Source organism: Aethalodelphis obliquidens, unplaced genomic scaffold, assembly GCF_003676395.1.
Source record: "Aethalodelphis obliquidens isolate GAN/ISIS:26980383/991018 unplaced genomic scaffold, ASM367639v1 scaffold30, whole genome shotgun sequence".
Taxonomy (NCBI): Eukaryota; Metazoa; Chordata; class Mammalia; order Artiodactyla; family Delphinidae; genus Aethalodelphis; species Aethalodelphis obliquidens.
This window is the reverse complement of record NW_020837974.1, coordinates 18,549,474-18,564,213: the sequence shown is the minus strand read 5'-3', so window position 1 is coordinate 18,564,213 and position 14,740 is coordinate 18,549,474. Positions and strand designations below refer to the sequence as shown.

Sequence of the window (14,740 nt, the reverse complement as noted above, 5' to 3'; positions counted from 1 at the left end):
ACACACACACACACACACACACACACACACACACACACACACACACAGTTTCTTAGGATGAATCCCAGGGCATACATGGTCATATAATTACTGGGTCAAAAGGTGAGCGGTGAGCATGATTTTAAAGCTTTTGGTACACATTGCTGAATTTCCCTCCAGGAAGCTTATCTAAATATTTACACTCTTGCCTGCTGTGTCTGGGGATGCCCAGTTCTCCCTGCCTTCACGTGTAAAAACTACATTCTTTGAGTTATCTTAGAATCTCTGTCACAGATGAAATTCACAGCAGCATTCAACAGTGAGGAGAGAAATGTTTTTGGCAGTGATGGAAGTCTGCTGTATGACTGAAGATTGCTATTGTGTCTAAATTGTATTATGTTAATGTCCCATGCAGTGTGCTTTGCAGGCGAGGTTTAGCATTTCTATTTCTCTTGTACACCACTAAGAAGAAGTGCTTATTTTAAACATTGCACAGTGCTCTTTAGATCCTGTGGGTCTTTCCGTCGTTGTTGGCCACGGACCCTCTGATTCTCTCAGAAAGAGTATAGATGCAGTAACCATGCATTGTGCAATTTTCCGGACAGTTTGTTTCAGATGTCCCTGCTCTCTGTTGGTCCAGTTTATGTCTTAGTTGTTGTCCTTACTTTTGAGTTGGATCATAGCATCTCTGGAAGAACAGGTATATGCCTGTGTTGAGAACAACACTACTCTGTGTTCAGTTTGGAGAAATCTTAATTGTCCAGCAAAAAGGTGTGTACGAGTTGTTTTATTTTTAATGGCAAAAGATTGGAAACCACCTAAGTGTACCTCAGTACGAGACGGGTTGTGTAAGTTATGGCTTACCCACAGAAGGAATACAATGCAGTTGTTTAAAAGAATTGGACAGCGCTGTGCATATAGCCGTGGAAAAAACTCCAAGATCTGTTGTTGATGAGAAAAAACAGGCTGCAGAGAGGCGTCTAGTATAAATCCTTGACAGCGTGCATGTCTCTTTTTCTGAAATTCTCTGAGTGTATTACTTCAATTAAAATAGATAATGGAAAAAAGTAAAGATTAGCAAGTGTCTAAGGCATTTTAGAAAAATACCCATCAGAAAACACCTCAACTGTCTTACATTGATACTGTGTTGTTTCTGATTGAGAGTTTTTTTAAAAATTTATTTTTTTGAAGTCTAGTTGATTTACAATGTTTTGTTAAATTCTACTGTACAGCAGAGTGATTCAGTTATACACATATATACATTCTTTTTCATACTCTTTTCCATTATGGTTTATCACAGGATATTGAATATGGTTCCCTGTGCTATACAGTACGTCCTTGTTGGTTATCCATTCTATATATAATAGTTTGCACCTACTAATCCCAAACTCCCAATCCATCCCTTCCCCCTCCCTCCCTCCCTGGATTGAGAATTTTGAGCTGAGGGTGGAGGAGATCCCCTGAGGATCGAATAGACACTTGGAAAGAATTAACTCCACTTCCCAGAATGCCTGTACACTGCCACCCCATTTACACCCAGGGAGAACCCGTATCATTCAATCATATTTAATCCAGAGGGAGCCTCTTCAAAGCTGAATTATGCCAGTTGGTACACCTCATGACTAGAATTATGATTGGCTTCTGGGCTTGCTGATCATTCAAGTGTTTTTATGGAAGACTTGTAACTGGCAGAAAACACATGTGCGCACCCAGATGCCCGTGCACACACTTTAATTAATTAATTAAATTTTTTATACAGCAGGTTCTTATTAGTTATCCATTTTATACATATTAGGGTATATATGTCAATCCCAATCTCCCAGTTCATCACAGCACCACCACCACCCTCCGTCCGTTTCCCCTCTTGGTGTCCATACGTTTGTTCTCTACATATGTGTCTCAATTTCTGCCCTGCATACCGGTTCATCTGTACCATTTTTCTAGGTTCCACATGTATGCGTTAATATACGATATTTGTTTTTCTCTTTCTGACGTACTTCACTCTGTATGAAATTCATCCACGTTCTCTACAGATGACCCAATTTCATTCCTTTTTATGGCTGAGTAATGTTCCATTGTATATATGTATCACATCTTCTTTATCCATTCGTCTGTCGATGGGCATTTAGGTTGCTTCCATGACCTGGCTATTGTAAATAGTGCTGCAATGAACATTGGGGTGCATGTGCCTTTTTGAATTATGGTTTTCTCTGGTATATGCCCAGTACTAGGATTGCTGGGTCATATGGTAATTCTATTTTTAGTTTTTATAAGGAACCTCCATACTGTTCTCCATAGTGGCTGTATCAATTTACATTCCCACCAGCAGTGCAAGAGGGTTCCCTTTTCTCCACTCCCTCTCCAGCATTTGTTGTTGGTAGATTTTCTGATGATGCCCATTCTAACTGGTGTGAGGTGATACCTCATTGTAGGTTTGATTTGCATTTCTCTAATAATTAGTGATGTTGAGCAGCTTTTCATGCGCCTCTTGGCCATCTGTATGTCTTCTTTGGAGAAATGTCTATTTAGGTCTTCTGCCCATTTTTGGATTGGGTTGTTTGTTTCTTTAATATTGACTTGCATGAGCTGTTTATATATTTTGGAGATTAATCCTTTGTCCGTTGATTTGTTTGCAAATATTTTCTCCCATTCTGAGGGTTGTCTTTCGTATTGTTTATGGTTTCCTTTGCTGTGCAAAAGCTTTGAAGTTTCATTAGGTCCCATTTGTTTATTTTTGTTTTTATTTCCATTACTCTAGGAGGTGGATAATAAAAGATCTTGCTGTGATTTATGTCAAAGAGTGTTCTTCCTATGTTTTCCTCTAAGAGTTTTATAGTGTCTGGTCTTACATTTAGGTCTCTAATCCATTTTGAGTTTTTTTTGTGTATGGTGTCAGGGAATGTTCTAATTTCATTCTTTTACATGTAGCTGTCCCGTTTTCCCAGCACCACTTATTGAAGAGACTGTCTTTTCTGCATTGTATATCCTTCCCTCTCTGTCATAGATAAGTTGACCATAGGTGCCTGGGTTTATCTCTGGGCTTTCTGTCTTGTTCCATTGATCTATGTTTCTGTTTTTGTGCCAGTACTATATTGTCTTGATTACTGTAGCTTTGTAATATAGTCTGAAGTCAGGGAGTCTGATTCCTCCGGCTCTGTTTTTTTCCCTCAACACTGCTTTGGCTATTCGGGGTCTTTTGTGTCTCCATACAAATTTTAAGGTTTTTTGTTCTAGTTCCATAAAAAATGCCATTGGTAATTTGATAGGGATTGCATTGAATCTGTAGATTGCTTTGGGTAGTGTAGTCATTTTTACAATATTGATTCTTCCAATCCAAGAACATGGTATATCTCTCCATCTGTTGATATCATCTTTAATTTCTTTCATCAGTGTCTTATAGTTTTCTGCATGCAGGTCTTTTGTCTCCCTAGGTAGGTTTATTCCTAGGTATTTTATTCTTTTTGTTGCAATGGTAAATGGGAGTGTTTCCTTAAATTCTCTTTCAGATTTTTCATCATTAGTGTGTAGGAATGCAAGAGGTTTCTGTGCATTAATTTTGTATCCTGCAACTTTACCAAATTCATTGATTAGCTCTAGTAGTTTTCTGGTGGCATCTTTCGGATTCTCTATGTATAGTATCATGTCATCTGCAAACAGTCACAGTTTTCTTTCTTCTTTTCCAATTTGTATTCCTTTTATTTCTTTTTCTTCTCTGATTCCCGTGTCCAGGACTTCCAAAACTATGTTGAATAATAGTGGTGAGAGTGGACATCCTTGTCTTGTTCCTGATCTTAGAGGAAATGCTTTCAGGTTTTCACCATTGAGAATGATGTTTGCTGTGGGTTTGTCATATATGGCCTTTATTATGTTGAGTTAGGTTCCATCTGTGCCAACCTTCTGGAGAGTTTTTATCATAAATGGGTGTTGAATTTTGTCAAAAGCTTTTTCTGCATCTATTGAGATGATCATATGGTTTTTATTCTTCAATTTGTTAATGTGGTGTATCACGTTGATTGATTTGCATATATTGAAGAATCCTTGCGTCCCTGGGATAAATCCTACTTGATCATGGTGTATGATCCTTTTAATGTGCTGTTGGATTCTCTTTCCTAGTATTTTGTTGAGGATTTTTGCATCTATATTCTTCAGTGATATTGGTCTGTAATTTTCTTTTTTTGTAGTATCTCTGTCTGGTTTTGGTATCAGGGTGATGATGGCCTCATAGAATGAGTTTGGGAGTGTTCCTTCCTCTGCAATGTTTTGGAAGAGTTTGAGAAGGATGAGTGTGAGCTCATTTCTAAATGTTTGATAGAATTCACCTGTGAAGCCATCTGATCCTGGACTTTTGTTTGTTGGAAGATTTTTAATCACAGTTTCAATTTCATTACTTGTGATTGCTCTGTTCATATTTTCTACTTCTTCCTGGTTCAGTCTTGGGAGGTTATACCTTTCTAAGAATTTGTCCATTTCTTCCAGGTTGTCCACTTTATTGGCATAGAGTTGCTTGTAGTAGTTTCTTAGGATGCTTTGTATTTCTGCAGTGCCTGTTGTAACTTCCCCTTTTCATCTCTAATTTTATTGATTTGAGTCCTCTCCCTCTTCTTCTTGATGAGTCTGGCTAATGGTTTATCAATTTTGTTTATCTTCTCAAAGAACCAGCTTTTAGTTTTATTGATCTTTGCTATTGTTTTCTTTGTTTTTATTTCATTTATTTCTGATCTGATCTTTATGATTTCTTTCCTTATGCTAACTTTGGGTTTTGTTTGCTCTTCTTTCTCTAGTTCCTTTAGGTGTAAGGTTAGATTGTTTATTTGAGATTTTTCTTGTTTCTTGAGTTAGGCTTGTATTGCTATGAACTTTCTTCTTAGAACTGCTTTTGCTGCATCCCATAGGTTTTGGATCATTGTGTTTACATTGTCATTTGTCTCTAGGTATTTTTTTATTTCCTCTTTGATTTCTTCAGTGATTGCTTCGTTATTTAGTAACGTATTGTGCAGCCTCAGTGTGTTTGTGTTTTTTACATTTTTTCCCCTGTCATTGATTTCTAATCTCATAGCATTGTGGTCAGAAAAGATGCTTGATATAATTTCAAATTTCTTAAATTTACTGAGGCTTGATTTGTGACCCAAGATGTGCTCTATCCTGGAGAATGTTTCATGCACACTTGAGAAGAAAGTGTAATCTGCTGGTTTTGGATGGAATGTCCTATAAATACCGATTAAATCTATGTGGTCTTTTGTGTCATTTAAAGCTTGTGTTTCCTTAGTAATTTTTTGTTTGTATGATCTGTCCATTTGTGTCAGTGAGGTGTTAAGGTCCCCCACTATTGTTGTATTACTGTTGATTTCCTCTTTTATAGCTGTTAGCATTTGCATTATATATTGAGGTGCTCCTATGTTGGGAGCATATATATTTATAATTGTTAATCTTCTTCTTGGAGTGATCCCTTGAACATTATGTAATGTCCTTCCTTGTCTTTTATAACATTCTTTATTTTAAAGTCTATTTTATCTGATATGAGTATTGCTACTCCAGCTTTCTTTTGATTTCCATTTCCATGGAATATCTTTTTCCATCCCCTCACTTTCAGTCTGAATGTGTCCCTAGGTCTGAAGTGGATCTCTTGTAGACAGCATATATATGGGTATTGTTTTTGTATCCATTCACCGAGCCTGTGTCTTTTGATTGGAGCATTTAATCCATTGATGTTTAAGGTAATTATCGATATGTGTGTTCCTGTTACCATTTTCTTAATTGTTTGGGGTTTGTTTTTGTAGGTCCTTTTCTTCTCTTGTGTTTCTTCTCTAAGAATACTTAGAGAAGTTCCTTTAGCGTTTGTTGTAGAGATGGTTTGGTGGTGCTGAATTCTCTTAGCTTTTGCTTGTCTGTAAAGCTTTTGATTTCTCCATCGAATCTAAACGAGATTCTTGCCGGGTAGAGTAATCTTGGTTGTAGGTTCTTCCCTTTCATCACTTTAAATATGTCATGCCACTCCCTCTGGCTTGTAGAGATCAGCTGTTAACCTTATGGGAGTTCCCTTGTATGTTATTTGTCGTTTTTCCCTTGCTGCTTTCAGTAATTTTTCTTTGTCTTTAATTTTTGCCAATTTGATTACTATGTGTCTTGGTGTGTTTCTCCTTGGATTTATCCTGTATGGGACTCTCTGTGCTTCCTGGACTTGGGTGGCTATTTCCTTTCGCATGTTGGGGACGTTTTTGACTATAATCTCTTCAGATATTTTCTCTGGTCCTTTCTCTCTCTCTTCTTCTGGTACCCCTATAATGTGAATGTTGTTATGTTTAATGTTGTCCCAGAGGTCTCTTAGGCTGTCTTCATTTCTTTTCATTCTTTTTTCTTTATTCTGTTCTGTAGCAGTGAATTCCACCATTCCGTCTTGCAGGTCACTTATCCGTTCTTCTGCCTCAGTTATTCTGCTATTGATTCCTTCTAGTGTATTTTTCGTTTCAGTTATTGTATTGTTCATCTCTGTTTGTTTTTTAATTTTTCTAGGTCTTTGTTAAACATTTCTTGCATCTTCTCTATCTTTGCCTCCATTGTTTTTCCGAGGTCCTGGATCATCTTCAGTATCATTATTCTGAATTCTTTTTCTGGAAGGTTGCCTATCTCCACTTCATCTTTTTCTGGTGTTTTATCTTGTTGCTTCATCTGATACATAGTCCTCTGCCTTTTCATCTTGTGTATCTTTCTGTGAATGTGGTTTTTGTTCCACAGGCTGCAGGATTGTAGTTCTTGCTTCTGCTGTCTGCCCTCTGGTCCACACACTTTACTATGATAAAGTCAGTATATCTGATTTCAGCATTACAGACCTCATGGAAACAATGGGGTGAGCTTGAAGAGAGGAGGTTTGGCTCCATGTGGAGACCCTGGGAATGTGCATTATACACTTCACACCACTTATCACCTGAATTAACTACTCATCTGTTTTGATTAGATTTTCAGTAGATTTATATTCAGGCTCCAATCACAGGATTGCCGTATCCTAGCTCTGTGACCTTGGGCTAATTGCTTGACTTCTCTGAACTTTATTTTTTCATCTAAAAAGTGAAAAGTGTAATACCTTTGTCATAGGGCTGTTGATTGGGTTAAAGGAGGTAAATTATATCAAGTGCCTAGCCTGATGGCCACCCTTTGGTAGATCCTGGTTCACTGAAAGCTGTTTCTTGTTATTAGGAAGGTGTCAGAGGGCATTAAGAACCTATCTGGGCTCTGCGGGGTCGGGAGGGTCATAGCAACAACACCTTCAGGAATAAGGACTCAGAGGCTCAGTGGGGAAGTGGCTGTAGAAGCCAAGATTCCAGGAGAATCTCCAGTGTTTGTTTCTTTGTGTCTTCTGTTTCTCAGTATTGATAACTAGTAAACCCTTAAGAAGTTTTAATCCTGTGGGTTTTGAGGGGGCCTGATGGAAGAGTCTGGAGAGATGGGGCCCCACTGAGCAGCCAGGCTGGGAGCAGCAAACCAAGGAATTAAGTAGGGAAATTAGGAGTTTTTTCCTGGGATCTTTTCCTGAAAAAGAAATGGGACACAGAGAAAGACAACTATTGTATGATATCACGTATATGTGGCATCTAAAATATAATACAAATGAACTTATTTACAAAACAAAAACGGACTCACAGACATAGAAAACAAAGGGGAAAGGGGGAAGGGATAAATAAGGAGCATGGGATTAACAGATATGTACTACTATATATTAAAGTAGAGAACAACAAAGATTTACTGTATAGCACAGGGAACTATATCCAATATCTTGTATTAACCTATAATGGAAAATAACCTGAATCAGTCAATCACTCTATCTATCTATCTATCTATCTATCTATCTGTCTGAGTCACTTTGCTGTACACCTGAAACTAACACAATATTGTAAATCAACTATAGTTGAATTTTAAAAAAGCGCACCTATTATAAAAGTGCAAACCATTGCACTCTACAGCCATACCACCCTGAGTGCACCCAATCTCATCTGATCTCAGAACCTAGGCGGAGTAGGCCTGGTTAGTACTTGGGTGGGAGACCGCCTGGGAATACCGGGTGCTGTAGGCTTAAAAAACAAAAAAAGCAAACCATTGCATAAACTTTTTTTTTTAATTAAATAAATAAATTAATTAATTTTTTGCTGTGCTGGGTCTTCATTGCTGCACACGGGCTTTCTCTAGTTGTGGTGAGCATGGGCTTCTCATGGTGGTGGCTTCTCGTTGCAGAGCACAGGCTCTAGGCGTGGGCTTCAGTAGTTGTGGCATGCAGGCTCAGTAGTTGTGGCATGCAGGCTCAGTAGTTGTGGCTCACGGGCTCTAGAGCACAGGCTCAGTCATTGTGGTGCACGGGCTTAGTTGCTCCTCAATGTGTGGGATCTTCCCAGGCCAGGGCTCGAACCCATGTGCCCTGCATTGGCAGGCGGATTCTTAACCACTGCACTACCAGGGAAGTCCTGGATAAACCTTTGACTCACTAATTGGCAGTGTTCCTTCAGATAATATGTATTAGAGAAGTATAATTTAAGATGTGTCAACTCTGAAACTATTGCTGTTTTTTTGTTTTGTTTTGTTTTGTTTTGCGGTACGCGGGCCTCTCACTGTTGCGGCCTCTCCCGTTGCGGAGCACAGGCTCCGGACGCGCAGGCTCAGCGGCCACGGCTCACGGTCCCAGCCGCTCCACGGCATGTGGGATCTTCCCGGACCGGGGCACGAACTCGCGCCCCCTGCATCGGCAGGCGGACTCAACCACTGCGCCACCGGGGAAGCCCAAGTTACTTATTAATGTCTGTGAAGTGGAGTTGATCCTGTGGATTTTAGACTGCTGCTGTGAGATTCCTTGCTGTATAGCACATATAAAATTCCTGGCACCGGCTGGATGTTCAGTAGAGGTTCTCAGATTTCCTCGAATCTGTAATGTGCACTGTTACTCTTATGATCACTAGGAAGAGAGCATTGCTAATTAAACCATGACGGTACTTCTACGCGTAGAATTTTAAAATTTCACATTTATTGGAAAGAGAATCCTTGTGCTGGACCATTTATCTTCCATCACTCTTGTGCACTCATACATCAGAAAAAAATAAAAGAGAGAAAGTGGTCCATGGATTCCTGACATTTCTTATTCAAAGTTGGACCCTTCTGAGCCACCCCCAGTTCGCAGGGTTCTTGCGTGTTCTTCATGCTCTCGTTCCTAATCCCACCTAGGCTGTTGCTCTGGCAGCATTTCTTAAAAAGTGCTCCATCCTTGCCCTCAGGATTTTCTTCCAGGCTGCTGCTGGTTTTGACTCACAGACTCAGGCAGTGACAATACGTGATGATGATTGTGACACACATTTTGATTCCAGCTAGGTTGAAATGTGAATAAAAAGATACATGTTAGGACTGATGAAATATTGTAGTTTGCTCACTTTCCTCTCCTCCCAGCTTTGCTCATTGCAGCACCAGGGCAGCAGAATGTCATCAAATTGCCCATAGAATCGTATCCCCTTTCCTGGTACTGTGCAGAAAGCGTGTGTGTAACTGTGGCTTCTGTGCTCTGCTCATCCTCTTGTCTCCTGTATGAAATCTTCCCAGCTGACAGCAAGCAAACTCAGTATGCCACAGCTAAGCATACATGGCTATAAAGTCAACTCTCGCCTCTTTCCCCATCACTCATTATATGCCAAGCACACTGGCCTGCTTGCTGTTCATTGCACAGCCCAGGCTTGTTTCTAACTCAAGGCCCTGGCCTTTGTTCTCTGCTGTATCAGTGGTTCTCAACAAGGGGAGTTGTAGCCCTTCCTCTAGGGAAAAGAGTGGAAACATTTTCGGCTACCCCAATGACTACCCAGAGGACCCTACAGATATTGGGTACGGGGGAGGGTCAAGGGATGCTAAACGTCCTGCGATGCTCAGGACAGACCCACACAAGAAAAACAACCCCCTGCCAAATGCCAATAGCATCCCGTTGGAGAAAACCTGACCTCAGTGGCTTTTGCCCTTGGCTTTGCATGGCTGTCTCTTCCTTGTCACTCATTCATGGTGTGAATGGTACCTTCTAGAAGTGTTCAGAGCATAACCTGCCTGCATAGGCTGCAGGCTTACTCCCTCCAGCCTGGGTCACTTTCTATCGTACTGCTTAGTTTATTTCCACCATAGTACTTGTCACTGCCTGAGATTATCTTGTTTGTTCATCTGATTATTACTATTTTCATTGTAGTGTGGTTGACTTACAATACTATATTAGTTTCAGCTGTACCACATAAGGGTCTGATATTTTTACAGATTATACTCCGCATAATGTTGGCTCTCTCCCCTGTGCAGTGCATTACATCTTTGTAACTTATTTATTTTATACCTAGTGGTTTGTACCTCTTAATCCCCTTCACCTATGTTGCCCTTCCCCCACGCTTCTCCCCTCTGGTAACCACTAGTTTGTTCTCCATCTCTGTGAGTCAGTTTCTGTTTTGTTATATTTGTTTGTTTTATTTTTTAGATTCCACATATACTTGAAAACATGCCGTATTTGTCTTTCTCTGTCTGACTTATTTCACTAAGTGTAATACCCTCCATGTCCATTTATGTTGCTGCGAATGGCAAAATTTCATCCTTTTTTATGGCTCAGTAATGTTCCATTCTATATAGGTGTATATATGTGTATACACACACACATACACCACAACATCTTTATCCATTCTTCAGTGGATGGACACTCAGGTCGCTTCCATGGAGGTTCTTCAAAAAATTAAAAATAGAACTACCATATGATCCACCCATTCCACTCCTGGGTATTTAGCCAAAGAAAATGAAAACACGAATAGGAAAGTATAGGTGCACCTCAGTGTTCATGGCAGCGTTATTGCTTTGTTATTTTGGGTTTGTGTCCTTCCACTAGTATATACATTGAGAGCAAGGATCTGGCCTATTTTGTTTACTGCTATATCCTCCGCATCCAGAACAGAACCTCACACTTAATAAATATTTATTGAATAAGTGAACAAATGGATGAAGAATCAGAATTGTCTCCTAATTATCTCAAGCCTCCAATTAGACAGGAAGCTGCTTGTAACCTGCCCATTTTCCCTGTCTCCTCTTTAGTGAATGACACACTTAAACAAAACAAAAAAAGCAACCCAAAAGACGACCCAGCAGTTGGCTGTCGTAGCGATGGTCTGCCATTTCTGTTTCTGTTTTCTAAGGAACAGTGTCATCGCTCATCAGTGTCAAAGTGAATTGGATGGATGATGTCTTAAGCTGATTGTTTCCTGAAAAGTGCTCTCTGGAGCACGACTCCCTGAACGTCGGGATGGCAAAACGTGAGGAGGATTATGTTGTTGGTTATTGAAAGATGTTCTTTCCACTTAAGCCTTCTCTGAGATTTCAAGTGTGAGTTCACAGACCTTTTGATTACAGGGGAGCAAAGATGCATTGGCATCTTCCTGTGGTTGAAGTATTTAAAGTATTGACACCCTTCAAGGCCTCCTCCGGAAAAGCAGAGAGGAGACACAGGAGAGACTATTTAACCAGTGCTCAGGACATGTGTCTGCCTGTTCCCTTAATATAGGTATTTGCCTGCTCTGAACAGGTCGATTCTCGGATGGAATGAGCCTCAAAGATCTTAGGTTCCAAGTGACTCCTTTTCAAGACGTTGAATTAACTTGGTCAAGGTGGGACAAGTATTGATAGTTAGAAGCAGAGCCATGATCGGCAGTCAGATATTCTGGTTGTGGCTTCTTTCACGGAGAGGAGTCTTGTTGATGTCATGGTGGCTGGTTTAAACGACGCAGAATGAAAGAATAATTTAGAGTGATCACTCCTTTGTGGTAAGCACTTTCCATTGCCGTTTTCTGACTTAATCCCAGCGACCTATGATTATATCACCACTTACATAGATGCGGAAACTGAAGCTCAGAGAGGTTGAGATGACTTGCCCGAAGTCACACAGTGTCAGGTCCAGGGACTCTCATCTTCCCTGACCTCCCAAACCCACATTCTTAATTGCTGTAGTGGATGAAGTTTCCTCCTCCCCCCTTAATTTACTTTTAAATTTCTGTTTGCTAAGATCCAGGGAAGGAAAGAGTATATAAAGGGTAAATATAGTTGAAAGATATGGTGAGAGTTTCTCATTACTGAGCCTATCACAGATTGTTAGTTTCTGTCTAGAATCTGTCACTATTATATTTCTGATTATACTATACAGTTTTGTGTGTGTGTGTGTGTGTGTGTGTGTGTGCTCTTCCTTTTGTGAAAAGTATTGGAATTGAAGAGATTTCTATTTTTGAGTCATTTTCTTCTTTCCTTCTCATGCAGGGCTTCAGCAAATGTTGCAAAATTCATTATACACAGACATTTTCCATCCCATTTTGCATTTGAACATCAGAGATGGATAATAAATTGTGTTTTTTTTTTTATTACTTTAAATGATGTACTACTCCTCAGTCTTTTTTGTTTTGTTTTGTTTTCGTATCAAGGAAAACATTTACCTTGCCAAGATTTGATTTTAAGTGGCAGCACTGCATTTCCTTAAAGGGTACATTCAAGAAAGAAGAGGGGGGAAAACACGGTACGCCAAGATTGTTAAGATTATACGTGGCTGAACAAAGTACTTTGAGGGCACCTCTACTTAATGAACTTGATTGAAGTTCAGATTCAGTCAGCTTTAAACGTAAAGAGAGGCTATGATATCATCTGTCTTTGAAACAATAGTAAAAGAATGCTCTGTGGCTTATAACACCCTCTTGCCTGTATTATTTCATTTAATTGATGTGAAATAATTCAGTGACGTTTGTTTCTACCAAGAATGTGCCTGGCTCTGTGCTAGGTGCTGCCATGTGGGGAAGCACATTTCTTGCTCTCAAGGAATTTATGATGTAGTAGAGGGGCATGGATACATAAAGAAAGAGGTATCTCTGAGACATAGGTGATATATTGGTCATCGCTTTCAGTGGGAAATGACAAAAACCAACTGAGAAGGAGAATTTATTTGCTCACATAAATGAAAAATCTAGGGGGTATATGTAAATACTCAGATAATAGGATCTGGGAGTACAAATGCCCACCCCCCGGCCCCAGCCAGTCCCTTGGCTTTACTTTTTTTTTGCGTTGTTTCATTTATGGGCAAGCTCTCCCCACAGCGGTAAAGATGGCCCTGGTAGCTCCATGCGTTCATCTTACTGGCTTAGGTACCCGGGGTGGTAAAGAGGAAGTATCTTCCTAATAATTCCACCAAACGTTTCAGTGTTGATTCTCATTAGACCCACTTGGGTCTTATGTTTGTTCACCCTAAACCAGCCGTGGTGATCAGGGGAATAGGCTATGCTTATTGGCCAGGGTTGAAATACGGGCAGCCTTGGCTTCTCCAGGGTATGGGGTCAACCACACCAGGAAAACATGACAGAGAGGGATGGTTCTCAGAGGAAAATGGGGTGCTGTTGGAAGAATAAGGGGGAATGGATTCTTGGCAAACAAAAGCAACAGAGATCTCACACTTCTCAGCTATTCAACCCTTTGAAAGATTCTTGTACTATCTTCTGGAGCATGAGGTTGTTTCCATGCTTAGCTGCCACTGGTTTCTCTTTCTACTCTCTGTGTGCACTGCGTGGTTCATGGTTTCAGCCTTAGCATCTGCCTTCTTCGGTCTCTGCTTTCTACCTTCTCAAATGTGAATGCTTCGTGGCTTCATTGGTCACATATCCAAACAGGGATTTCAAATTTATGTCTGGCCTTGACCTTTGTGACAAGTGTGTGCCTCTGATTTCTAATGTTTCCCTTGAACTACCTTCCAGTTGTGTTACATTCACATCAAATTCTACACGTTACAAATCCAGCATATCAGCAGTTCCACAAAACCAGAATCCCACTGAGCTTCCCCAAAGTCCCAAGTCATTGAAGATATCAGAGGTCCATCATACCCAGTTGTCACCTTAACATTCTAGACAGCTAACTGTTATGGTCTACTCCAGTAACAGGACAATCATAGGAAGCCTTGCACGTTTCAGCAAGGAAGAGACAGTGTAGCTGTCTGGTGATGAACACGTGGGCTTCCAGGGCCGGTACACTTGCCTTTGAATCTTTTTTTTTTCCTGGTGGCATATATATATATTTTTTAACATCTTTATTGGGGTATAATTGCTTTACAATGGTGTGTTAGTTTCTGCTTTATAACAAAGTGAATCAGTTATACATACACATATGTGCCCATATCTCCTCCCTCTTGCCTTTGAATCTTGGGTTAGCATCCATTCTCTTATCTGTGTGACCTTGGGCAAATTATTTAACCTTTCTTTCTCAGTTTGCTCATCCATAAAAATAGGGATAATAATAGTAACTACTTAAGACTGTTGTGTGAATCAAATGAATTATACATATAAAGCACTCAGAAGAGTGTTATCACATAATCACTTTAAAATGTTAGATATTTATTTTGGGCACAAGGTGAGGTGTAAATCAGTTAATCAGTCAACATATCAGGGAAGTCAGTATTTTGTAAGGCAGTTCATTTTTTTTGTTGTTTGATGAGTCGTCTTATGCTGATTTCCATTGACTCTCACATCCTGTTCTGCTTGCTTCTTCTATAGCTACACAGAATGAGCCTTACTGTTCTAGAACATGATGGCTTTGCAAATATTTCCCATCATCTGTATCATCCCATCCCAGTATTCCCTTCCCAGGTTTAGATAGACTAAAGTCTTCAGTTGACATTTTCTAGGCCTTTGACCACTCTCTCTATTCCTTTCTGGATCACCTCAATTTTGTCAACATTCATCTTCAAACGAGGTGTTCAGAA

General features: G+C 40.0%; 1 protein-coding gene and 1 pseudogene across 1 annotated transcript in view; both read left to right on the top strand.

Moving 5' to 3' along the window:
• Positions 1-14,740, top strand: part of HS3ST4 (heparan sulfate-glucosamine 3-sulfotransferase 4) — a 101,634-nt gene that overhangs the window by 30,474 nt on the left and 56,420 nt on the right. The gene's annotated exons all lie outside the window — the stretch shown is intronic.
• LOC113630811 (uncharacterized) lies at positions 7,927-8,044 on the top strand (annotated as a pseudogene).